Here is a 27,633-nt window from a genome sequence, read left to right on the forward strand (position 1 = left end):
ACATATGCCATGGCCTAAAAACAAATGTCGATCAAAATATCGAAACAGGTAAAGGCTAAGTAATTGGAAAGAGATTAGAAGAAACAGAGGCACCTCATACATCTGAGCACACACTTTCCTCTCCAGGGACTCATTCCCCATATCCATGATGAGGTGATGATCAGCAGGAGAGATGGTACCCAAGATCACATGCTCAGTGCTGCCTCATCGTCCAACACCCCTTGGTCAACCAGAACACTCCACTCAGGAACAAACACTTTGGACGCAGCCCTATGCTCGTCCGTAGTGGGGAGAGTCATCCCTTCGCCTTTTGTTTGGTGACTCTTGCTCTCTTCACTCTGTTTCCTCTCTCACTCTCTTAAGTGAAGGAAGGACGGAGGATTTTCTTGGGCCTCCAGAAGCACCCCATCATGAGCATCTTCCCCCACAATGTCCGAAGCGATGGACCCAGCGTTGTCAACCTTACTCCCAGAGTTACGTGGGGCCTTCCCCTTCTTCTTGTTTGGGCCTCCCCTAGAACCCTGCATTGAGGAGTCCTCCTCCAACCCCCTCTTCCTAGAGTGAAGAACCGAGGAAGACCCCAGATCCTTGTCGAAAAGCCTCACATTTCCAGCTTGAGCAAACATCAAGGTGTTTGACAGGTCCACTACACAAAAAAAAAAAAAAAAGAATGCGGAGAACAACATAAGATCAGTATGAGATATTGGTGTGGTCCAATATATAGGGAACACCATATGAAGATAAACAAGTCCTACCTCGCTCCAACATGTTATAGGATTCAATTGCCTTAACTGTCACACGGTGGTTCTCTTTAGTCTTCATGATCATATCCAGAGTCTTTTCATCCTCGGCATCAAGGCAATCAACCCTATTCACCTTACTAGTTTAGGAATAACCCCATTGGCTAGGGAAACTGGGATCAGTGTAGGAAGCCCAAAAGAATCTCTACTTCCAAGCATGAATCAAAGAGGTCAGAGTTTCAGTAATAGGGACATTAGAGGTCCTTAGACGGAGAGTATAAATGCCGCGATGATGTTTGTGAGTGCTAAGCATATAGCAGTGGAGAAATAAGTTGACTGACTTAGGCCTGCGTAACCCCATATACCTGAGAATGAACCCAGTAATCATCTTCCAACAATTTGGAACTAATTGACAGGGGACAATTTCATAATGGGATAAAAGCTGGGAGACAAAATAAGGGAAAGGGAGACGAAAGCCAGATGCAAAGGTGTAAATGATTACCGCGATTTCTCTGAGAAATTGAGAATTAAGTCTTTAACTGGGATCAATAGCCCTAAGACTGATGGAATCAGGAATAGAATAAACCCTCCTGTAGTTGACTACCTCAGAGAGCCCGATTGCGAAGGGAATTTTCGAGAGGGGTTTGTTGTTCATGGGGTCCGAGGGTGAATTGCCACCATCATCAAGCCTCTTCCTTGAAGATTTGGACTTTTTTCCCTTATGAACGGGTCTAGGAAGAGGTGATGGTTTCATTGGCATCTTCATCTTAGAAGAACCAAGGTTAGAAGAACTGGAGTCGATATTAGAACATTGCCGAGTTTCCAGTAGGTTGATACTCTGGAAGATCCTCCACTATGGTAGGGCCAGTGGGAGCATAATATAAGTGCTCCCCTTCCTTGAACAAGTCAAACACCCCATCCTCTATCTGAGATTGTGAAGAACTACCAAAAGTAGACATTCCTTTGAAGGAAATCAAAGAAAACAAAAATCAACAGACATAGGCGAAGAAAGAGAGACTTACTCGAATAAATCTAGAGGTTGGGGAAGAAGATGATGCTGAGTGAAAGCGAAAGTCTTCGAGAAGCGGTGGATGAGCGGGAAAAGCTTGAATGTATGGAGAATGAGAAAAGGTAATAAGAGTTTCAGAAGACAAAAAGGAATAGTGATGAGATGAAAAAGATAGAGTATAAATATAGGAACATAAAAGAAATGAATGGCCCAGATCAGATTCACGGGTCCCAATGAATGACAAGGATCTAATAACAAAAATCGAGAAAACAATATGATAAAGAGGCGCGTCGAATAACCAGAAGGAAGCTTAAACGACAAGCTACTATCCTGCAGAAGAAGAGCTCAAATTTAAACTTTTCCAAAGACTTTCCGAGGAAAGATGAAAATCCCGAGGATGGAAAAGGTAACCAAAAGAACTTTTTAAAGGTAGTAAATAAAATAACAAAACGGTGGCGGAAGGATAGTGACGCATTCATGGGATCTTGTCATGATCTCAAAAGACAGGAACAAAATCAGAACATGCTTGAAGGAAAGAACCTATCCCTACAAACAATCAAGTACGGACACAACGTCGATCATCGAAGTCTTATCCCTGATCACAGACGTTCAAAGCTATATTCCAACGGAAAATTCAAATACTCCTTAAGTTCGTCCTCCGAAACATAAGGAGTGGGGGGCAAATGATATGAACAATTTCACACTGACCAATCCCCATGTGAACTCATGGCCAGCAGGGTCCAAAAAAGTGAATAATGGACCAAGAGACTAAGAAGGATGGTCTATTGCGGTCCGGCCCACTTGATTCGAGGGATATGAGACCAAGACCTAAGAAGGGTATCGACCCGATGTAGGATGACCCACGTGAGTCCAAGGGTAAGAAATCAAGATTCTGAAAGGGTATTCTTGTAAAATCCATAAGATGACCCGGAGGTGTAGAAAAATCTACAAATAGAAGGTGTTGGAGTGGAAAAGGGGGAGATTCTCATTCGCTCTCAGGGTCTTCTCACTTGTTCCCTCACTCCCACTCTCAAAATTACATTACAACTAGATCTTATTTCCCCGTTACTCATCTCCATCGTTGTAATCTAGTCCAAACTTGTGACATTCTAATCAATCGGGATTTTTGGATCTCATACTTATGAATTGAAGTGTTATCAAAGGATTCCTACAATTTTCTTTGCATAACACATATTATAAGTTCAATTATTTTTATCTTAGCATGTACGATCAATTGGGTTTCCAAAAATTTCAGGTTATTACATCCTCCCCTCCTTTAAAAACTTCGTCCTTGAAATGGTTGTACCTCAATCTTGGAGGGTCCCATAAATTTAAAGCTTAACTTGTCTTCCGCACCAAACATCATTATTCTCACATCAAAATAATAAACACTAGCATAGTAGGAGGATAATCAACTCAAGTCAAGTATGACATCAAAATTCATCATTTTTAAAAGAATCAAATCTCCAGACACATCTCTACCTTCTATCTATACTTGAAAAGACATATATACAGTATCTGCCACAAACGTCTATCCAAATAATGAAAAAAATATATTACTCCCACTCCACAGCTCAAGTTCACAACAAAATATTAAAGAGTTTCATCCTAATTGTTTTAGTTGAAACCTATCTGTAATATCTCTATGTTCAAAATCCTATGCCACCAGTTTCTAAGTTCAAGGTTCACTAAAACTCGTCTCCATTAATTCTCATGTGGTTTCATAAATCAAAGTTCATCCTCAATTGGTGGTGGTGAATGATTTTTAGAATTTAGTAGTGCATTGCCACCACTCTGTCTCGCTCTTTATGGAGGCATGGTTCTATTTTGGCCAAGTACAAAAGATCAACAACTCATACTTAAAATTACAACTCATAAAAATTCTATTGTCTGCAATTCTGACCGTTTATGGTAGAAATTAAGAAATTAAATCTTTTGTAAATAAATTAATTTGGAAATTAATTTTTAATGAAACCTAAGTTATAGTTTTAAAACATATTCAAAAATCACATTAAAAAGATTTTTCTAACTTAGGTTTCTATGTTCTCCAAAATCAGGCTCTGACTGTAGGTAGATTCTGTCCAAGAATTTTAAAATAGTTAAAAAGTGGGTTTTTCATTATCAATTATATCTCTAAATTTTTCTGGGATTAATAATACTTCTAAATATGTCTAGAATTCGAAAACCACCTACAATTTCAACCTCTAAGTCTCTCTATGAGCCCTTTCTTTCTCACTCTCTAGATTTTAACAACAACTGTACAGTTTGGACTGCAGAAATTATTTGACCAACCCAATCATTCTCAAATCAAATGAAATTTTTTGGAGATCCTCTACACATATTAATTTACTCTTAGTAAAAATTTCAGATCCAAATATAACTCCAATGTATGTCAATCATCAAAATCAAAACCGGACTACTATTCTGCCCACTACAGAAAAATTTTCTAATTTGTAATATTCAAATTTGAGTTTCTAGTTTTTTCTAAGCTCAATATTAGTGTCTAGAGTTCATGTTTCTAATTCTTATTTCAACCTAAAACACTTGCTCTAATACCACTCTCTAATACCCCCAAATCCATCCAGGAGTTTAGGTCGATAACGGTCCACAAGATCTAAGTCTTAGGGAAATAGGAACCGGAATGTGAACCAAATTTATAAGTCATCTGGTAACCTCAAAACATAAATTGCAGTAGAAGTATCTAATCACATCCATTCAATCAATATAATAAAATTCAAATCTCTAATAGTACTAAAAATTTGACTGACTATTACATCGTCTCAAAATCCAAATTAATCAAAGTTACATGTCCAAAAAAATTCTAGTCTGAAACATAATTTAAATCAACTTCAAGATTCTAATGATGTCTCCGTCACAAACATAAGCTTCATCCTCATGATTCTCCACATAGGTCTGATCAATATCTACGGTCTCTCCATCTGAAACATAATTGGGGTAAGCTTCGGGAAGAAACTTAGCAAAATAACATCTAAACCTCATACAAACATCTAAAAAAAACATGCACCGTAACAGAGTTGGAAAAATATATACGTAAAATTAGGGTTACTCATCCCTATAGAAAAATTCAAAAAAACAACAACATCGCATATACATAATCAAGTACCAACACCATGCTTACATCTGGCCAAGAGCATAACCACGATATCAATTTTAATCATGAACTTGCACATTAATATAACCACAAACACCTGCCTTGCACCGTACTACAAGCGGTGCTCACTTACCAAAGGTGAGGACAAGAAGTTTGCCCTGTACCGTACTACAGGCTAATCAGAAGATGGATTGTTGATCTTTGTAGTTGCACTGCCTACAACATAATGTATTATTTGGACTCCAGGTACTCTCTCTCCTCTCCATGAATGTGGGTCCCACACCTAAAAATTTATGCAAAAGGGCCAGGGTAAGGTATAGGTACAAGGCCCCAACCCTGGGTCAAACCCCTATGCAAGCCCAAGGTGAAATAGCATTGCTGTATTCTTTGGGCGATGCACACATCACCCAGAGACATCTCCCAGAGTGGGAAAATGCATTATTTTAATCAGCAGATGTGTGGGGACCACCCATACTGGACATGGACACCCTCCATAGGTAGAAGGGAGTCTGGGGGACCACCTCATACCCTTGGATCCCTGTGGACCCCACCTAAGGGCCCAGAATGACTGAAAATTCAGTTAAAAATGCATTTCCAAAAGGGATCTAGGCAGCCAAACAGGCCTCAGTAGGGGTTGGTCTATAAATAGGGGACCCCAGCCTCATTTTAGAGGTTCCAAACACTGTTGAAACCATAGGAGAGAAAGAAGAGAGAAAAGAGAGAAAAAGAGAAGGAGAGGAAGAAGAAAGGAAGGAGAAGAAGGCGAAGAGCTCACCCTTGCATCCAATCTATTCCGGAAGCCTACCCAACCTGATTCAAGTATAAAAACTATACCCACACCTGCTGCTATGCTGCTGTTACTATTCTTCTCCATGAATCTCTGGTGTTTTGAAGCATATTTACTCATGGACAGCCCATAACACCGGGGGGGTGCCATATACTGCTTTAGATCCAACATGCAAACCGATATCATGGAGGATCTGAGCTTTTTAATGCAATTTTAATATTGTTTTGTTCTTGAGACTGAAGCTTGTCTCTGTGCCAGACTGCACTACACTGTTGCACCAAGAACAGGCAGTCTAGGCTCTGATCTGTGTGCCCTGGGTGCATGTGGCCTAGCCATGAGTTGCAGCAGCTTTGGATGGCCCTAACACCTGTGAAACAACCCTTGCATGCAGCCAAATCCACGGTCTGCAGCTGAAGCTATACTAGTTACTATTCACTAGGCTGTCTGGGCAGCTCCTAGCAGCTAATGGTGGGCTCAGGTAAAAAATCCATGAAGGTCAGTGCAAACTACACCCCATGGGGTCCATGTTGATCTAACATGCATGGGGGATTGACCAAGGCACTGCCCATGGTGCAAAACCTAGGAATTGGAGCCTGTTCATGTTCTGAACAGGCTCTGGGCGATGCACACATCATCCAGAGACATTGCCCAGAGAATTAAAAGAGGCAATTTTGTTGATCTGCTTTAGGGACCTCCACATATGGAGTACAAACAGTGTAAGGAGGTGGTAAATAACCAAAATACCCCTCCTCACATTTGTCCATAATTAAGGATACATTGGGTACCCAAGTGGGCTTCGTAGGATTGGAAACCCTGTTTGCGTTGGTCCTGCAGCACTGCTGAATTGGAGTAAGTGTTGTAAGGCTGTTATGACCTTGAATCATGTACTGCAGGTGTAAATGACCATTCTGTCCCTAGACCACATTCTTCGGATGATGCACCGGGACTTAGACCTAAAGCCCAATGCAAGGCCCAGAGAATTCCAAGGGATGTCTGATTGCACACCGAGTCAACCCAGTGAGCCTAGATCAACCCTAGGGCATCCAAAAATAGTTTGGAATATTAAATGACATATTTTTTATTTATACTTAGGGTTTGATCCTGCGCCCGAGGCCTACTATCAAATTACAGCCGGAACTGAAACTACAACTGATTTCATAGAACCAAACCCAGGTTAGTGAAATATTATCGTGTATGTATGTGTAACATAACTGTTGTTATGTCAAAAATTAATTGTATAATTATAATACTGTGTTACTTAATCAAATGCAAATTTCATAATTATTACACATCGTGTGACTGTTGATCAACTCTGTGGAATATATCATGATGATTGTGATTGATAGACTAGATGCCACAGTCGGCTTGGAAATGAGGCCTGTGGTAGCCCGTAGTGTGGGATACAGTTGACACCGCCTGACTCATACGATGCCATATAGACATGGGGTTAGAGATTCATCACCCGTGCTACGCACCCTTGTCAACAGGGGTTAAGGTGTTGGATGACTATGAGGACTACCGTAAAACCTTGGGCGATTACTCCGGGAAGCCTTGGCTATATGCTGGGATGCCTCGAGCTATAAGCTGGGAAGCCTCGAGAAATATGCTTGGGAAGCACCGAATGGTGAATTATGGCTATATGCCAAACAAAGTTTATCCTCGAGCTACATGTCGGGAAGCACCGAAAATGTAAATTTGATACTAAATCAGTTACCTCACAAGTTTAATCACAGGGGGCTGGTCGGGCTGACCATGGATTTGTACGCTGGAGCTGACTAGTGGATTGTGGTTGCATATGCATGCATGATGATATGTTTTACTCACGGGCTCAGTGGGGCTCACACTCTATTATATATGTTTTTTTTTCTATTAGATGATTGTTCAAATAGATGCTACTATGGCGTGGAGGCTTGTTTCGCGGAGGAGAGCCATAGTGGTTATGATGATATTGGTATGGACCCTGACGGAGGTTACTGAAGATGACCCGTGAAGAGTGCTCTTGATGCTTTTTGGTTTGGGGACTCCTTTTTAGTTTTGCTATGAGTTTATCCCTATCCTTGTTTCCTATTTTAGTGTCTTCTTTTCTTTTTTTGAGGGTTGAGTTATCTCACCCTATACATAGTTACTTTTACTTCTGCTTATGTATATGTCAGTTCTTACTGTTCAGTTTGTGGGTTGTAATGGGGAACAGAACAACTTTACTTATGTAAATATATCAGAATCATTTTCCGTATCGCTACGCTTTCTCTTTCTTCTTATAATTGTAGATTATCTGTAACACTCTGATATTATTTGTGATAATGCTTTGGATGTGTGTCTATGACAATATTAACTGCTTCTAGATCCGTGGGATTTGGCGGATTGTGGTTATGCAATTCAGGTCACCTACCTAATCCTCCCAGGAGTGGTTTGGGGTGTGACAGAGCTTGGTATCAGAGCGTGCAACTCTTTCTACATTCACGGGTTGCAGAATAGGAATAATAAGCTACCAATAATAAGACATGTCTTAAAGTAAAAGCTACAGGGGAGGTAGATGTAATTAAAAGGAAAATTTCATAATTACATTAATACAAAGATAATTGTGGCTGAGCCACTACAAGGAGTCTGATTGAAAGTACTACTTTCAGTTTACATAAGCTGACAAAAAAAAAGTACATACACCATGAACCAAAAAAATAAATACATAAACTATAAAAAAAAAAAAAAATAAGAGAAGACAAAAAAGTCAGAGCTACGTCATGTCAAGTCAGGCTAAATGTGTGGAAGCAGGCTAGAATGCTACTCTGGCGGAGGTAAGTCATCCAGTGGAGGCTGAGACTGTCGTGAGTCAATGCGATAGAATGTATCCCAAAAGTCCAGGTGTCGCTCTACTGATTCCACTTTGCTCTCAAGGGATGAGAAGTCCCGATCCATCCTAGTAGACATGTCAGTGAGCTAGGTGCTGAGGCCCTAAAACTGTGACATCATCTAAGACAACCCAAAGGACTCTAGCACTTGTGAGCTGGTGGCACTGGTTGTTTTATATGGGGGCAAATCAGAAAACTGTGCTCCAATCCCCTCGAAGTCGCCCTCTTCTCCCTGCTCCTCTCCCTGCTCCTCCCCTTGCTCCTCGCCCTGCTCCATCTGATCTCCCTCCTCTGGTTCACTCCCTGGCTCCCCTGGATCGAGGTCTTATTAATGGGTCTAGACCTGTCCCTCTCCATATACTCGGTACCCAAGGGAAAATCAAAGTATCTGAAGACCAAAGTTAGGAACTTCCCATATGTAAGGTTCCCATTAGAAGGGTTTTGGGTGTGATATAACATGGCATGAAGTAGTAGATATGGGAGGTTTATAACTGAACCCCCCTTGCCCGCTCCCTATGGACAATAAGTGATGTAGGCCCTCAACATAGAAATACTGCCTCTGTTCCCACCCTTCGGGTAGGTGTTATACGAAACACATCTACTAATGATCCGACCACTAAGCTTATAGGCAGCCTCGGACTTAGGAGTCCTCTGTGAATCGGTCAATGCCTTAAAGACCCTCCTCTTGGTCTCCAAGGAAAACATGTCTGAAATGTCTATCATGGGCTTATAGTAGCACCTCTCACCTGTGTTAGGCAGCCCAAGGATCCCTACTAAGGTGGCGGTGGTATGTCTAATGTCCACTCCCTTAACCCTGCTCTCTACCCGAATTCCTGTGCCCTAAATGGCACTAGGTTGCAGTAAAAATATCGAACCAAGTTAGGGTAACATAGCTCAATGGGTGATAACATAGATGCCCAACCTAAGACGTTGAACCTAGTATATAAGTTGTACTGGTGGAAGTCATCCACCTGTACCATCCTTCTATCCACAATCTTAAGGGACCTAAATTTGTCCCAATCTCGAGAGTTCTTATACCTAGAGAATAGGAACCGATCAAAATCCGGCTCCTCGGATGAAGAATCCTCTCTTGATGAGGTCGGTGGCATAGAAGAAGATGAGGAATGCTCGCTCTCGGACTGTAGCCTCTTGCGTGTTACGGATTTCCTTGCCATTTCGTGACTAGTAGACATAGGGCTGCAAAAAGAAAAGGATAGAATTAGTTAGGGCAAGAGAAAAATTAGTAAAACCCTAGCTAGGAAAAGAAAGACATGGGAAATTACCTAAAATAAGAGAAAAAGTTGAAGAATCTTACCCAAGACCGCGTAGGATCACGGGGGACCCGTGAAAATGGGTGGATATGGTGTGGAAGTAGTCACACTAGGCTTTGGAGCTCTACCCTAGGTGTTTAGGAAGCTCTAGAAAACAAATGAAATGAATTAGGTCGCTCTCGGACTGTTATATCTGGGCCCCGATTCTCTAAGTGATAGCACTGGGCGATGCATCTAACGCCTAGAGACATCGCACAGAGAATGGAATTTTGTTGTTTCTGCAGGAAAACATATGAATTTGTGAGTTTTGCCTAGAAATGGCTTAATAATCATAAAAATAAAAATTTTACAAATATATGGCTATAAAGAAAATAATAAAAATTAAAATTGAAATATTTAATTAATAACACACCTATGAATGGGTAAGGCAAAGCTTGTGGGCTATCATAGTGAAATAAGAAGCATAGAGATTTTAGAAATTTCTTTTCTTGTTTAGATGAGTGATCATAGATAATTATGCCTATACCTATAAATTAGTAGAGTGTACATAAATATTTAATATAATGTGCCTATTGCCATGTGGGTATGAACCAAGGTGGAGTGATGTTATGCAAACTTGAACATAGGTATGTAGGTATGTTGTATTATGTATTTATGAGATTTTAGGGAGCATAGATCTCATCACACCCACAACCTAGTTCAACCAAGAATAGGATCCGATAGGTTGTCCAGTCAAAGTTGAACCCCATAGATGCTAAGATGCCTCGAGCCAATCCCTTTATTTCTCCTGCTCATGATTTCCTAAATTCCTGTAGGCATGTACTTAATTCTTTTAATTAAGTATCCATAGTGATTCAATGATTAGAACCTCTTCATGATAGGACTTTATTACATTATTCAAGCCTGAAGACCCTAGCAACATGCGATACATTAGGCGATTGAGGAGAAGACTGATTAGGATACGTGAGGTACAGGCCCGTGCCGAGCACCAGCTAGTTGTATACTTAGCCCTTGCGAACACTAGTGGACCTGAGGATCGAGCTACTTACCATTCCTAGCAGACGAGGTTAGAAGTGACATAGCTTATCTTTACGTGCAAGATATCATTGCTAGTTGGTGGTTGTAGAGACTTGCCTGTTAGGCACAGGTTCATAATTAAGATAATTTTTATTAAAATATTAAAACCATACATAATATATCATAAAACAAATAAAAAGGGGAACAAAAATAGAATGTACAAGCAAATAAAACATACCTTGCAGGGATGACTACATTAATCATTGGAACTATGGAATAGGTATGTGCATGTGTTAACTAGGATTAGTTTGTTGACCTTGATAAGGAGTGTTGGATTATTGAACAAGTTGCCCTTTCCAGAGAAGCAACCATGGTCAACATGAGAAATACTCGAGGCGGTCGTCGGGGAAGACGTCCTCGCGTTATTCCGGAGGTAGAGCTGCCAAATGGAACCGAGGCCCAAAATTCTGAAGCATTGGCTTCTTTACCGAGGGCACCAGTAGCTGCTCGAGCCACTGCTGCGGTACCTCAGCCGGGTATAGCAACTGGTGAGGTGAATGCTTTCATGACTACTATGATGCGGACCATGTAGCAACAACAAGAACTACTGTGTCAGATGTCTACGCAATTCGCAGCCATGATGCATGAACTTGCAGTACCACCTCCACCACCCAACCGGCCCGTACTTTTCCCACCACCTGTGCCTCAACACTTAGCGGAAAACTCTACCGCCAAGGTAATGGAGAGATTCAAGAAACTCTAACCGCCAATATTTTCTAGGTTGAATTCGGAGGCAATGCAGCCGGAATGGTGGATTAGTGCCTTAGAGAAGGCATTTGATGTGCTCGAGTGTTCGGATGTGCAAAAGCTGATATGTGCAGATTATTAGCTACAGAATGAGGCTGAAGCCTAGTGGAAGGTTACTAATCCAAATCTTGAAGCCGCTCATCCGAATCCCATGTGGGACCAATTTAAAGAAGTTTTCTTCAGGAACTACTTCCCAGAGAGCTTTAGGGACAGAAAAGAAGCTAAGTTCTTCGCACTGGTACAGGGAACCAAGTCAGTGCTAGACTATCAACAACGGTTACAAGGCAAAGAAATTTGAGAAGCGACTTAAACCTGATTCGGGTTTGTTCTGTCAATTATGGATATTCGGGATTATGCTCAGATGGTCGACAAGGCGAAGACTATGGAGGATAGATTGAAGGAGAAAGAAAAAGAGAAGGCTACGATGTCGCTCGGGTTAAGCAAAAGGCCAAGTAATTTTCAGACCTTTGGATGGCCAAACAAGGTTTTTCGAGGAACCAGTTCAAGTCCCAATCTGACTCTGTTCTATAAGCCGAATGTGGGCCAGAACCCTTTTCACCCCACTTTCAAATGACCTGCTCAATCGGCTACGAGTCAAGCGACAACAACAGCTTCGCCAGCTTGACCAGCCACAAGCCAAGTGAGCCAAGCCTCAACACCAGCTATTCCACCTTATAAGTGTTATGTGTGCAATAAAGAAGGGCACATGGCCAAAGAATGCAGACAACATGGGTACAGCAATAACTCATCGAATCAGTCCTACGCTAGATCTTTTCAGCCACGGGACAATCGGACGCGAGGAAAGGTGTTCGCGTTAACAAATAAAGAAGCTGAGGTGAACCCCAATCTAATGACAGGTAAGTCCACTGAACACTACTAAGTTGTAGGGAATAACTAATGTATATATGTAACCTAAACTATATACAAACCCTAGGTACCCTCAGTGTCTCAACCATTCCAGCACGAGTTCTATTCGACTCAGGCGCCTCCCACTCTTTTGTTCCACCACCTTTGCGAGTAAGATGGAAGATCAACCGAGAGACATCGGTCACGATTTAGTAGTCAGCACACCGACGGGTAGTGTCGTGAGCTTGAAGGAAGTGTACAACCCCTGTCAAGTAGAAATTTATAGAAGGAACTTGCCCACACAGCTAATAAAGCTCGGTATAAAAGACTTTGACATGATATTAGGCATGGATTGGCTATCCTCCTATGGAGCAAACGTCATGTGTGCAGAGAAGAAGTTAATATTCAAATTGAAGGATGGGTCAGTTTTCACCTATCAAAGTGATCCAAGGAGGAAACCCAAAAGGATAACCTTATCCGCCTTCCAGGCGCTAAGGTTGCTGGATGAAGGATGTCAAGGCTTTTTGGCCACTGTGATGGACACTGAGGCGAAGATAAAACCCTTGGAGGAACTTAAGGTCGTCAAAGAATTTCTTGATGTTTTTCCAGAAGATCTGACCCATCTACCGCCTAATCGTGAGATAGAGTTCGTAATTGATCTGACCCTTGGTGCAGCACCGGTATCCAAGGCACCATATCGAATGGCACCTATTGAATTAAAGGAGTTGCAGGTTCACTTACAAGACCTGCTGAAGAAAGGTTTTATACGACCCAACATGTCTCCCTGGGGAGCACCTGTGCTATTCGTAAAGAAGAAGGATGGTAGCATGTGGTTGTGTATTGACAACCGCAAGCTAAATAAGCTGACCATCAAGAATCGATACCCGTTGCCGTGCATTGATGACCTATTTGACCAACTATAGGGAGTAAGAGTCTTCTCCAAGATTGATCTTACGTCCGGATACCATCAATTAAAGATCAAGAGCAGCGATATTCACTAGACGGCGTGTAGAACTCGATACGGACATTATGAATTCCTAGTCTTATCATTCGGGTTAACTAACGCCCTGGTAGCATTCATGGACATGATGAATAAAGTATTCTATGATGTATTGGACAAGTTTGTCATTGTGTTTATTGATGACATTCTGGTGTACTCCAAGAGTGAAGAAGAGCACGCTCGACACCTTATCTTCGTGTGTGCAGCGGCTGCAGGAACACTAGTTATATGCCAAGTTCACTAAGTGTGAATTTTGGCTTCATCAAATTGGATTCCTTGGGCACATCGTTACCAAGGAAGGCGTTAAAGTTGAACCAGACAAAGTGAAAATGTTTCTTGAGTGGGAGACTCCAAAGAACGCCATTGAGATCCAAAGTTTCTTGGGTTTGGCCTGGTATTATCGCTGATTTATTGAGAATTTCTCACGCATCTCGGCACCCATGACAAAGGTAACGAAGAAGGGTGCAAAGTTTGAATGGAATGAGGCATGCGAGAAGAGCTTCCAAGAGTTAAGTAACTGGCTAGTGACAGCACCAGTTTTGACCATTTCGGATGGCACAGGAGGAATGGTAGTATACACTGACGCATCCGGAATAGGATTGGGTAGCGTCTTAATGCAAAGAGGTAAAGTGGTCGCATATGCTTTGCGACAACTAAAGGAGCATGAAAAGAACTACCCCACTCATGACTTATAGTTGGCAGTGGCAGTCTTCGCATTAAAAATATGGCGACATTACCTATATGGTGAAAAGAGTGAAATCTTCAGCGATCACAAAAGTTTGAAGTATATCTTCATCCAAAAGGAGCTGAATATGAGACAGAGAAGGTGGTTAGACTTGGTGAAGGATTATGATTGTGAAATCCAATACCACCCCGGCAAGGCCAATGTTGTAGCAGATGCATTAAGCAGGAAATCTCAGATTGCATCCCTCGCTTCCTTGGTCGTAAGCAAGCAGTTGCTAGAAGAAGCTCGAAGGTTTGATCTGGAACTCGTGATCGAAGGAACAACTATACAATTGGCAGCTATAGAATTATAGCCGTCGATATGAGAAGAGATAATTGTGAAGCAACCATTGGACCCCGAGTTGGCCAAGATAATCTGGGAAGTACAGCAAGGAGTCCATAAGGACCCAGACTTCTCACTGGCCCATGATGGAGCATTAAAGTTTCGAGACAGATTGTGCGTGCCTGATGATTATGATGTCCAAGACTGAATCCTTAAAGAGGCACACAACTCACCCTATTCAATCCACCCTTGAGGCACAAAGATGTACAAGGATCTGAAGAAGTACTATTGGTGGATTGGAATGCGGGAGACCATAACAATATATGTGTCTGAATGCCTCACCTACCAACAAATAAAAGCAGAGAGACACCAACCGTATGGGTTGTTGTAGCCATTCCCTATACCTGAGTGAAAGTAGGAAAGGATTACTATAGATTTTGTGATAAATCTACCCAACACCAGGAAGGGGATGAATGCAATTTGGGTGATTGTAGATGGACTGACGAGGGCGGCTCACTTCTTACCGATCAAAATAAGTTATTCAATGGAGAAGCTTGCCCAACTATACATTGAAAATATAGTCCGCTTACATGGCATGCCTGTCAGTATTGTATCTGATAGGGATCCTCAATTTACCTTAAGGTTTTGGAGAAGCTTACAAAAGGCACTGGGATCTCAGCTAAGTCTTAGTACGGCTTTCCATCCGCAGACAGACGGACAGTCCAAAAGAACAATCCGAACTCTAGAAGACATGCTCAGAGCCTGTATCTTAGAAATGAACAACAGTTGAGATGCCCACATACCTTTGGTGGAATTCGCATACAACAATAGTCACCACTCCACCATTGGAATGGGATTGTTTGAAGCTCTCTATGGTCAGAAGTGCCAAACCCCGTTATATTAGGACGAGGTTGGAGAATGAAAATATCTCGGGCTTGAGATGATACAAGCAACCTATAACAAGGTTGATGTTATTAGAGAGAAAATCAAAGTGGCCCAATCGAGGCAGAAGAGTCATGCTGATAATTGGAGAAAGGATATTGAATTTAATATCAGAGAAAAAGTATTCCTCCAGGTGTCTCCAACAAAGGGATTGCTATGTTTTAACAAGAAGGGCAAGCTAAGCCCAAGATTCATTGGTCCTTATGAGATTCTCAATAGAGTGGGACCCGTAGCATACCGACTAGCATTACCACCAACTTTGCAAGGCATCCACGATGTTTTCCATGTGTCGATGCTAAGAAAATATATCAACAACCCGACACATGTACTCTCAATTGATCCAGAACAGTTGGACGTGGATATGACCTATGAAGAACAGCCTACGAAGATATTGGATAAGAAAGAACATAATATTTGTAGCCGCACGGTCGCCTTTGTAAAGGTTCAATGAGGAAACAATCCCATAGAAGAGGCTTTATGGGAACGTGAAGAAGAAATGAAAGAAAAATATCTCCAACTCTTTAAGCTACAAGGTAAGCAAATTTTGAGGACGAAATGTCACACCCCAATTTCTTGACCATGGGAAATATGATAGGAATACCCCCATATGCCAAATCATTCGACAGGATCGACATTCTTTGCTGTGTCATGTACACTACCCGGCTTCTCATTCAATGAATAAGAAGAAATCAGAGTTATGGCGGAAGAATATATACATAATGATCACCATTAATCCAGAGTTCTATATGATATCTTATAAGTAGATTAATCAGCTTAACACAAATATCTCAAGTCACAGTTATATCACCAGTACTAAAATCATATAATAGTAAGAGAAGAAAAGTCAAGTAACAATGCCATTATCACATTCATCCTCGAATCCACAAGTACGAGGTATCTAAATCAAGTTCGAACCCCAGGCTCAAACTAATAATACTCGCGGGTACACACGTTGCAAAGATAATCTAATGTCAGCTTCGACTCTGGCTGAGCGCCCCAAGCCTCAAAGTCTTCGCCCAAGGGTAACGTCGAATCTCCTCCAATAGTGTCTATAGCCCCTATGTCCACATCTAAAAACAAGGTTCCCAAGGGATGAGCTTACAAACCCCAGCAAGCGATCAAACCAAATGTAATACATTAAATAGATACATCATCAATGCATGCTAAAGTATGCTCATCACACATGATGCATGAATGTTCTTATTTGATACCTTTTCCCCCCTAATAATGAGACTCTAAGTCAGGTCAAGTACTACAGTAACACAGGGAGCATCATCGGCCAACGGTACCATAAACAGATGGCAAATAACGGTGCCATAAATGGATGACAATAACGGTGCCATAAATGGATGATAATAACAGTGCCATAAATGGATGACAAATAACGGTGTCATAAACGGATGGTATTCCGACCATGTCAACCCCATGTTACCTAGGAAACCCGCAAGATTGGACTCGCTCACCGAGATTATCCTCGAGCCCCTAATACAAACCCCATCCTGGCATTACAGTAGTACGGCGATGAATTCAAGGTGGGCTACCCCAAAATACCGTCAGGACCCATGGGTTTTCCCGACACCTACACCCTTGTCGGAAGGGTCGTAGTATTGGGTTCATCTCCTCCTAGCCAACTGACAACTATAGAATGCAATGATAATGATTACAATTCTACACATTCGAGTGTAATCCAGAGCTTGAGTCCGTAGTGCCTAATTCGGAGGTCACTACCTTCGCATTTTCCGATTATACCCACACCAAAGTAACAATACGGCGGGTATATTACCGATATAACGGTCGGCCGGTCACACCCGAATTAATTCCACAATCCATCATAATAAAGTATTATAAATAAAGCATCTTATATTCTACACCCCCCCCCCCTATAATAGCATGATCAATATGTAAAGTCCATCCCTATTCATACATGAATAAACCCACTCCCATTAATTACACATAACAAAGGAGAGATAGTCATGCTCATGATACCTAATTAATTCAACATGCATAACTAACCGGATGCCTAATGAAAAACACTCCATAAAATAGTTCAAGTGTTCAATCCACTCACATTGTTGAAGCGTAGGCAATCTTATCTTCCGTGTAGTGTATGGTCCTCCCGTACATGTACGCTAGCCTAGAATGTCATCATACAAGTATATAGTAGGTGAGGGAGTGTCAGTGTCCAAGGTCCGGGGTCAAAACTCCAACTCAGTACCAATTTGGCCTAGGCGGATCATGGACCTAGGGGATGATGGCATCATCTGCCAGTCTGGCAGACTGTGCAGGCAGTGTGGCCTTTAAATAAAATAGATGGGTTGTGCTCAATTTTACCCTAGCGGACGATGGCATCGTCTGCCAGCTGTATCGTCCGCCAGAGCCCGAAAGTGCAGGAAATGGCTTGGATTGATTCCAAACCCTGGTTAATGGCCATGAGATCAATTGGGACCTATGGGTTAATGTATTAGGCCTCCAAATGAGCCATTAAACATGTACATTGGATCCTAATTAGGTCCCAAGGCATTGATTGTCTGTTCAGTGCTCAAAACCTCAAAATGAAGGTCTATAGAAGGGGGTTTGGTTTCATGGCATCTCAGCCAAAGGCAAGGGAATGGGGTGTTCAAGGGTTCAAAATGGTGCTCTAGACATCCAATTAGGTGAATAAACTAATTAGAAACAGAAGCCCTATGGTTTGGTAGAAGATTGGATTGACTCCAACATCAAGAATCCTCAAATTGGAGGTTCTTCGAGAGGGTTTCGTGGCAATTAAGCCATGGGGCTGAGGATGGGTGATTCTAAGTCAATAGTCGATATCTTAACATCAAATAGAAGGGATAAAGCATTTAGAGCAAGAATCCCCATGATCTGAACTAATATTGATCATTAACTCATCTAAACTTAAGAGAAAGCAATAGAAATAGACAGGGAAAGGGTTGCTTACAATGGGGAATCAATGGAACAGCAGAGGGGAGGTGTTCTTGAGCTTGGAGTGGCTCAATCTTCTTCTCCTCCATGAGCTCCAAGGTTGGAATGGGTTCCAATGGTGCTGGAAAGAAGATAGAGCTCACACATGGTACAAAGATGGATTTGGGACAGCAAGGGGATGATCTTCTTCCTTCTTCTTTCTCCTTCTTCTTCCTCCTTCTCTCTTTCCTTCTTGCTTCCCATGTTCTCTCTCTTCTCTCAGATGTTGGAGATGGGAGAAATGAGAGGGGGCTATGGTTTCCACCTATTTTGATAAGGGTTCAAAGGTGTGTTTGGTTGGGGGTTGATTTGGGGCTTGAAATGGGTTTTAAAACACAATAGAATCCAAATAGGTCTTAGGTCTATGGTCTTAGGGTTTAGTTAGGTTATATGGACCACAAATAGTCTAAAATAACCAAGGGTTAAGCCCTAGGTCGAGGCAAGATGAAACTAGACCAAAATAACATCATTTTCGTACTTGGCGGATGATGCAGTGGTGGACTGTGTGCATCGTCCGCCGGTTTCCTAGGCATGAACCGTCGGGTCAAAATACAGCAGAACTCTGCCCACTCTTTTGGCCATAACTTGATCAATATATAACAAAATGATGCGATTTGAAATATGTTGTAAACTAGACTTAAAGGGCTACATTTCTCATGAAGAAGCCATTGATTGAATCAGAAGGAAAGGACCATGAAATTGGGTTTAAAGACGGTTTTAGTGCGTTGACAGCAGAACATAATTTGAATCGACTCCGACGATCTTGTCTACTTCGAGGATGTTAGGGTAACGGTTTAAAAGGGGTTCTAATTGGGGTTGTTATACATGCAGGGAGAACATGAAAGAGTATCAATAATACACATAGAAGCCAAGGCAATGATCAGGAACCAAATCATGTAAAATGAGCAAACAACAAGGTATAAGGTCTAAGTCTAAAGCTTACCTAGTCAAGGTCTTCCTTCGAGACTTCGAATGGCTGTATAAGCTATGCAACAACAGATGCACACGTATTATTAGTACGAGTTGGGTCACAGGTGTAACACAAAATTTTTATAAGGTGGGGAGAAATGTCAAACCTACCCCTGACTGGCTGTAAATTTTGATTGAAAGACAAGAACCCTTGACACGGCATCCAAGCACACTATGGAATATCACTCTAGTGATTAAATTTAATGGAGAATCCCCGAGGATGTCCTCCTACATACCTGTCAGAAGATGGATTGCTGATCCTTGCGATCGCACTACCCACAACATAATGTACTTCTTAGACTCTAGGTACTCTCTCTCCTCTCCATGAATGTGGGTCTGACACCTAAAAAATTTTGCAAAAGGGCCTGGGTAAGGTATAGGTACAAGGCCCCAACCCTGGGTCAAACCCCTATGTACGCTCAAGGTGAAACAGCCTTGTTGTATTCTCTGAGTAATGCACACATCACCCAAAGTGGGAAAATGCATTATTTTAATCAGCAGATGTGTGGGGACCACCCATACTGGACATGGACACCCTCTATAGGTAGAAGGGAGTCTAGGGGACCACCTCATACCCTTGGACCCCTGTGGATCCCACCTGAGGGCCCATAATGACTGAAAATTCAGTTAAAAATGCATTTCCAAAAGGGACTTAGGCAACCAAACAGGCCTCAATAGGGGGCTGGTCTATAAATCGGGGACCCCAGCCTCATTTTAGAGGTTCCAAACACTGTTGAAACCATAGGAAAGAAAGAAGAGAGAAAAGAGAGAAAAAGAGAAGGAGAGGAAGAGGAAAGGAAGGAGAAGAAGGGGAAGAGCTCACCCTTGCATCCAATCTGTTCTAGCAGCCTACCCAACCTGATTCAGGTATAAAAACTATACCCACACCTGCTGTTATGCTGCTATAACTGTTCTTCTCCATGAATCTCTAGCGTTTTGAAGCATATCTGGTCATGGACAACCCAGAACACCTGGGGGCTGCCATGTACTGCTTCAGATCCAACATGCTAATCGATTTCATGGAGATCCGAGCTTTTTAATGAATTTTTAATGCTACTTTATTCTTAAGACTGAAGCTTGTCTCTATGCCAGACTGCACTGCACTATTGCACCAAGAACAGGCAGTCTGGGCTCTGATCTGTGTGCCCTGGCTGCATGCGGCCTAGCCATGAGTTGTAGCAGCTTTGGATGGCTCTAACACCTGTGAAACAACCCTTGCATGCAGCCAAATCCATGGTTTGCAGCTGAAGCTATACTAGATTACTATTCACTGGGCTGTCTGGGCAGCTCCTGGCAGCCAAGTAGTGGGCCCAAGTAAATATCCATGAAGGCCAGTGCAAACTACACCCCATGGGGTCCATGTTGATCTAACATGCATGGGGGATTGACCAAGCAAAACCTAGGAATTGGAACCTGTTCATGTTCTAAACAGGCTCTGGGCGATGCACACATCACCCAGAGACATCGCCCAGAGAATTAAAAGAGGTGATTTTGCTGATCTGCTTTGGGGACCGCCACATATGGACTATAAATAGTGTAAGGAGGTAGTAAATGTCCAAAATACCCTTCCTCACATCTGTCCATAATTATGGATACCTTGGGTACCCAAGTGGGCCCTGCAGGGCTAGGAAACCCTATCTGTGTTGATCCTATAGCACTGCTGAATTGGAGTCAATGTTGTAAGGCTGTTATAACCTTGAACCATGTACTGCAGGTGTTAATGACCATTCTGCCCCTAGACCACATTCTTCGGATGATGCACCGGGACTTAGACCTAAAGCCCAGTGTAAGGCCCAGAGAATTCCAAGTGATGTCTGATTGTGCACCGAGTCAACCCAGTGAGCCTAGATCAACCCTAGGGAATCCAAAAATAGTTTGGAATATTAAATGACATATTTCTGATTTATACTTAGGGTTTGATCCCGCGCTCGAGGCCTACTGTCAGACTGTAGCCAAAACTAAAATTACAACTAATTTCATAGAACCAGACCTAGGTGAGTGAAATGTTATCGTGTATGTATGTGTAACATAATTCTTATTATGCCAGCAATTAATTCTGTAATTATATTATTGTGTTACTTAATCAAATGGAAATTTCATAATTATTATACATCATGTGACTGTTGATCAACTTGTGGAATATATCATGATGATTGTGAATGATAGACTAAATACCGTAGTCGGCTTGGAAATGAGGCCTGTGGTATCCCGTAGTATGGGATACGGTTGACACCGTCTGACTCATACGATGTCATATAGACATGGGGTTAGAAATTCATCACCCCCGCTACGCACCCTTGCCAACAGGGGTTAAGGTGTTGGATGATTGTGAGGACTACCATAAAACCTCGGGCAATTATGCTAGGAAGCCTCGACTATTTGTTGGGAAGCCTCGACTATTTGTTGGGATGCCTCGAGTGATAAGCTGGGAAGCCTCGAGCAATATGCTTGGGAAGCACTAAATGGTGAATTATGGCTATATGCCAAACAAATTTTATCCTCAAGCTACATGTCGGGAAGCAACGGAAAGGTGAATTTGATACTAAGTCGGTTACCTCACAAGTTTAATCACAAGGGGCTGGTCGGGCTGACTAAGGATTTGTGCACTGGAGCTGACTGGTCCTCTCCGACAACTCAATGGGTGTAACGCGGGAAGGCGTAACATGTATTGGGGATTGTAGTAGCACTAACCTGCCTTAGCTGTATTGATAGGTGGCTAATAAATATTCTGGACTTGCTTATCATGTAGGATCATGTGGATTGTGGTTGCATATGCATGCATGATGATATGTTTTACTCATGGGCTCAGTGGGGGCTCACACTCTGTTATATATGTTTTTCTTTCTATTAGATGATTGTTCAGATAGATGCCACTGTGGCGTGGAGGCTTGTTTCGCGGAGAAGAACCGTGGTGGTTATGATGATATTGGTATGGAACCCGAAGGAGGTCGTGCCGATAATGCGACCGTTCTCAGTGATTACTGAAGATGATCCGCGAAGAGTGCTCTTGATGCTTTTTGTTTTGGGGACTCCTTTTTGATTTTGTTAGGAGTTTATCCCCGTCCTTATTTTCTGTTTTACTTTCTTCTTTTATTTTTTTTTTGTGGTTGAGTTATCTCACCCTGTACATAGTTACTTTTACTTTTGCTTATGTATATGTCAGTTCTTACTATTCTGTTTGTGGATTGTAATGGGGAATGGAACAACTTTATTTATGTAAATATGTCACAATCATTTTCCGTATCGCTACGTTTTCTCTTTCTTCTTATAATTGTAGATTATCTGCAACACTCTGATATTATTTGTGATAATGCATGGGATGTGTGTCAGTGAGTGTATTAACTGCTTCTAGATCCGTGGGATTTGGCGGATTTGCCGTTATGCAATTCAGGTCACCTACCTAATCCTCCCAGGGGGTGGTTTGGGGTGTGACAAAACTCCACCCCTATTTTCTCTCTTCCTTTATTATTGGTTATTTATTTTCAATTCAACTCAATCTCTATCTTTCTCCCTCTTCCACGTTTTCTTTAAATGTGGGTAAACTCCACCCCTATTTTTTCTCTCCCTTTATTATGTGTTATTTATTTTCAATCCACTCAATTTATCTCTCTCTCTGCCTCTTCCATGTTTTCCCTAAACGTGGAATCTCCACCCCTCTTTTCTCTCACTTCTCAAGTTAATATTATGTGGGGTCCACTAAGCTGCTTAAGGGAAAAAAAATAAATAAAATTCTTTATAATTGCTTCCAACAAGATTTAATCCCTACACCTCTTTAGTCACTTTTAAGATCCTAATCACTAGATCCTAACCACTAGGCTAACAAGTTTATACATTTATATGCTTATGAATAAATATATTAAAAAATGATCATCTTACGTCAAAATCCATTGATCATGGATCCAAAAATCAAAATCCTCAGTTGACCGTCGATTCAAAATTTAAGTTAATGTGAAATGTCCAAATTACCCTTGTATCTTGGGCACGGGTATTATATCACAGGTTAAGCTTTTAATTAATTCCTCCATTATGTCAGGATATTACAGTAAATGTCCAAAAAAAAATCCTCAAAATGTAAACAAATGTATAAATAAGTAATAAATTAGTTAGCTAGAACTAAATAATTCACCATTGATTGGTGTATATTGCACAAATGGAGCCAATAAAGGTTAGTGTGCTTTTGTAAAACAAGAGCTGTGAGGAGGATGCTGGCTTCATATCCTTATTGGACTAGAATAATGGCCTTCCCAGCTATGTGATTCGGATGATTGAGTCCATCATGTGTGCCTTCTTGTGGAAGGGAAGTGACAATAATAAATTCCTTCACACCATCAGTTGGGCCTCAGTTTTTCTTCCAAAGAAGGAGGGAGGACTAGGTCTCAAGAGATTAAAAGATGTAAATAAGCCAGGTCTTCTTAAGCTTCTTTGGAAAATTGTTAAAAAGAGAGAAGGTTTGTGAACTCAGCGGATTTATTTTAAATACTTCAAGAAAGACTCTATTTGAACAGTCAAATGCGGTTCTGATGCTTTTTGGGTTTGGAAAAAGATTCTAAAGTTGAGACATTTGGTTCAAGATCACATAGTTAATTTCCAAGATTGATGATGGAATGTCCACAAGACTTTGGTTAGACAATTGGCACCCATGTGGAGTCCTTCTCTCAGTGTTTGGAGATAGAATTAGATATGACCGGCTCTGAAAGGATGGCACTTGTCTCTTCGATCATCTATAATGGGTCTTGGAGACCCAGTCCTTTAATTTCTTCAGATCTTTAATTTGTCAAGGAGCAACTTCAACATATTGGTAGAAGGCCTCCGGCAACAATGATATTGTTGAATGGAACCCCTCTACCAATAAGATGTTCTCTTTGGCGTCGGCTTGGGAGCTTATTAGATCTAAAGGAACCATTGTTCTTTGGTGGGACTTGATTTAGTTTACTCACCACATCCCCAGACATAGCTTCATTACATGGTGTGCCCTTACTAGTTCCCTCCCCACTTAGGAGTTCCTTTCTCACAGGAACATCTCTATCCCCAATTGTTGTCTCTGTTGGAATGATATGGAGAATATTGATCTTTTGTTCTTTAATTGCCCTTATTCCAAGACTATTTGGGCGGGAGTTATTCGCAAGTGTTGCCCTTCTCATGAGCCCATCTCTTCCTTTGCAAAAGAGTGGAGTTGGATTAGACAAGAGTTTAAAGGAAAGTCGATATGTATGAGGGCTGTAAAGATGAATTTTTGTGCTACTACTTGTTATCTTTGGTGAGAGAGAAACAAACGTAGATGGACCTCCTTTTCTCGGTCTCATATGTAGATTCGAAGTGCCATCGAGTTTGATGTCAGAACTAAGATCAACCATCTTCATGCTTCGGGCTTAGATTGCTTCAAGAATCAACATATTGCTACTTCTTGGGGTCTTCAGATCAGGCTCTATTAAGCCTTTTGCTGCTTTGTTGTTTTTTGTTTGAGGCTTGGCCTCTTGTTCGATTTGAGTTGTTGTATCTTCTTTGCTTTCTTTATTAACAGTTGGTATTCACCCAAAAAAGTTATTAGCAGCAATAATTACAGTTGTTATTCCTTTTATTTTTGGGACAGAGAAGCTACAAATTGGAGTTTCTTTTTTTTTTTTTCTGTTTCTTAGGAACTTTTTTGTTCCGTTCATATCTGGGAACCAAAAAATGAACCTGTCTTAAGAAACAGATTTCTCTTATTTTTTTTTGGTTCCCAAGAAAAAAAAGATAAAGAGAAATAGAGAAACAAAAGTGTTATCATGCAAGCCCTTGATCATTCTCTATATATTGCAAAACCAAATAGCGACCTTTAAGTATAAGAAGATTTTTTTTTTCTTTTGGTTCAGGTGGGACCCACTACTAGGCAGGCAAGGGGTGGGGGCCAAGGGGGTCAGCCTTTGATGTGTGAGGGAGAGTACATGGGCTGGGGATGGAATGGGTGGAAGGTGCACACCAAGCACCAATGCAATGAGGAGTACTTGATCTACTGACCAAGCATCAGGCATGCTTTCAAGCGAGCAGTGCCAAACCACCGGAGGGAGTCTAGGTCTATAGGGATAACAAGAAATTACAAGCTGGGTGCTGTTAGAAACATGTTTGTTCTTCTCTCAAGAATACCCTTGAGAAGGTGTGCCCACTCGTCCGGGCATGTGTAATCTTGTTCAGTGATTTTGGATTACACTTTTTTGTTTTTTTTTAAATTTATGGGAGGAACAATGAGTTGGATAAAGATGGAGAAGCAAATTTGAGTGTGGATTGGAAAAATTAAAAACAAAGGGAACTCGAAATACAAAATTATATCTTGTGTTTTTTTTTCCTTCTTGAAATCTTCTTTTTTGAGAAGGCAAAGAAAAGAAAGAAAGATTTTCTTATGGACATCTCTATCAAATAATTTTATTATTTTACTTTTTTTTGGCATTAATTGTCATATAACACGCCCTTTTTTGTCTTCCTTTCAAAGGAAGTAAATTTTGTGATTTAATGTTGATATACCGAAATATAGCCACCCAATGATGTCACACCATGTCACTATTGTCAGGGATGGTCCGATGAATAAAAGCCCACCGGGCCACACTCACGTCTGCCCCAATCGACCCGGAATCAAGGATTCAGTTACATAAGGGGATTATCCATCATATGGGGATCGACTAATCCCATTCCTAATATGCCGCTATCAGTTAGCGCCACACTCCTATTCTTGGTTGGATTGGATGTTCCAAATTCCAACAACCATTTGCGACTTCGGTAGGGGTGCCTTTCTTCTCTTAGGAATACCCTTGAGAAGCTCTAGGGCTGCTGGCTTGTGGTTGTAATTATTCTTTTTCTTTCTCAATAAATTCGATATATCGATAAATTAAAACCAAAAAAAAAAAAAGAACATAACCAAGCTTGAACTTCATACTTAGTACATAGCAAACCTGTTCATAATTATTAATTATGTGGTACACACCGGTCTTACAGTCCTAGTGCCTAACCCTCACTTGCATTGCATCTTTGTGAACAACTAAACAGGGGAAAGGCCATTATTTTTATTTTATTAGACTGCTTATTTGCCACACACACACATACATAGAATAAGTCCAAACACTGATACGATTAAGCCATCATCTGCTGGAACTCAGGGAAATCAATCACACCATCGCCGTTGAGGTCGAATGCCTTTATGATGCTCTTGCACTCTTCATTTGACATTTTGTTTCCAAGGCGATTGAATATCCTTTGCAAATCGTCTGATGTAATGGACCCAGACCTCTTCCCAGCGAACATCTGAAAGCCTCTTTTCAGATCATCATCCCCACCTTCACGCTCCATCAACATTGCAAAATCATCAAAGCTGAGCATCAAACTGTCGCTGCCTGCTGCATCGAGTTCATTGGTCACAACTTGAGCCTCCTCAGGTGACATGAACTCCCTTTTGGAGGCAAGGTAGGATCTGAGTTCAGATCCTTCGATTTTCCCATTACCATTAGCATCCAAGTGACGAAATATTTGTTGGAGTTCATCATTTCTTGATTGTTTTTTGGAATGCTGAAGGCGATGGACACTTAGCACGAAGCTCTTGTTGGAGAAACATTTGGATAATGTTGCCTTGGAAACAACAGCAGTTGCCATTAGAGTAGCTAGGAACGTCGAGAGTAGTGTTTGTTGCTTCTTGTTGCCTCTTGCTCTTTGCTGTGATGGAAACGAAAGAACATGCAAAGAGCCTTATATAGAGACTTCATGGTAAGTTCAAAAGAAAGAATCAGATTCTAGAGCTTAAAAAGGACAGGTTGTTGTTAAAAGTTGCTAAATTATTGAATTGTTGGAATATTTGCCTAGATAAACATTCATTGGAGTGTTGCTTAAAGACAAATAATTTTCAGTGTGAGAAAGAATAAATATCCAGAGTTTAAAAAAAGGACTGGTTGTTGTAAAAAGTACCCAAATTATTGTCATATCCGCCCAACAATCCTAAAGGTGTATGCATGGGTTGGGTCCTAGATTTGAGTGATGATGAACATTCTTGAATCCACATTCATAAAATTTTGATTATAGGTAACACTGTATCATAAACTAATTAATAAACAACATTATATGCCTAATTTACTCACTAAACATGGAAGAATTAACTGCATCCATGCTTAGGAGCTAGAGAAGCATAAACCACTGTTTCTGCTGGGATAGTGGCAGTATACCTATGAGTCTATGATCATATAATGATAACAATAAGTGTAGCTAGTGAGATCTAAGGAAATTTAAAGGAATTTGTGAATAGAGATACTTGAGCTAGCTTAGTCTACGATGATGATACTTTATTTTGAAATGGTATGTGGTG

At 41.3% G+C, this 27,633-nt stretch overlaps 1 long non-coding RNA gene across 1 annotated transcript; it reads right to left on the reverse strand.

The window, feature by feature from the left end:
* Positions 1-103: 103 nt before the first annotated feature.
* LOC122643103 lies at positions 104-26,963 on the reverse strand. Its single transcript, XR_006330165.1, has 3 exons — positions 26,380-26,963; positions 1,759-1,761; positions 104-113 (listed from the first exon to the last, which is right to left on the reverse strand). It is a non-coding gene; the product is annotated as an uncharacterized LOC122643103 (long non-coding RNA).
* Between the last annotated feature and the right edge of the window lie 670 nt (positions 26,964-27,633).

This window comes from Telopea speciosissima, chromosome 10 (genome assembly GCF_018873765.1).
Source record: "Telopea speciosissima isolate NSW1024214 ecotype Mountain lineage chromosome 10, Tspe_v1, whole genome shotgun sequence".
NCBI lineage: Eukaryota > Viridiplantae > Streptophyta > Magnoliopsida > Proteales > Proteaceae > Telopea > Telopea speciosissima.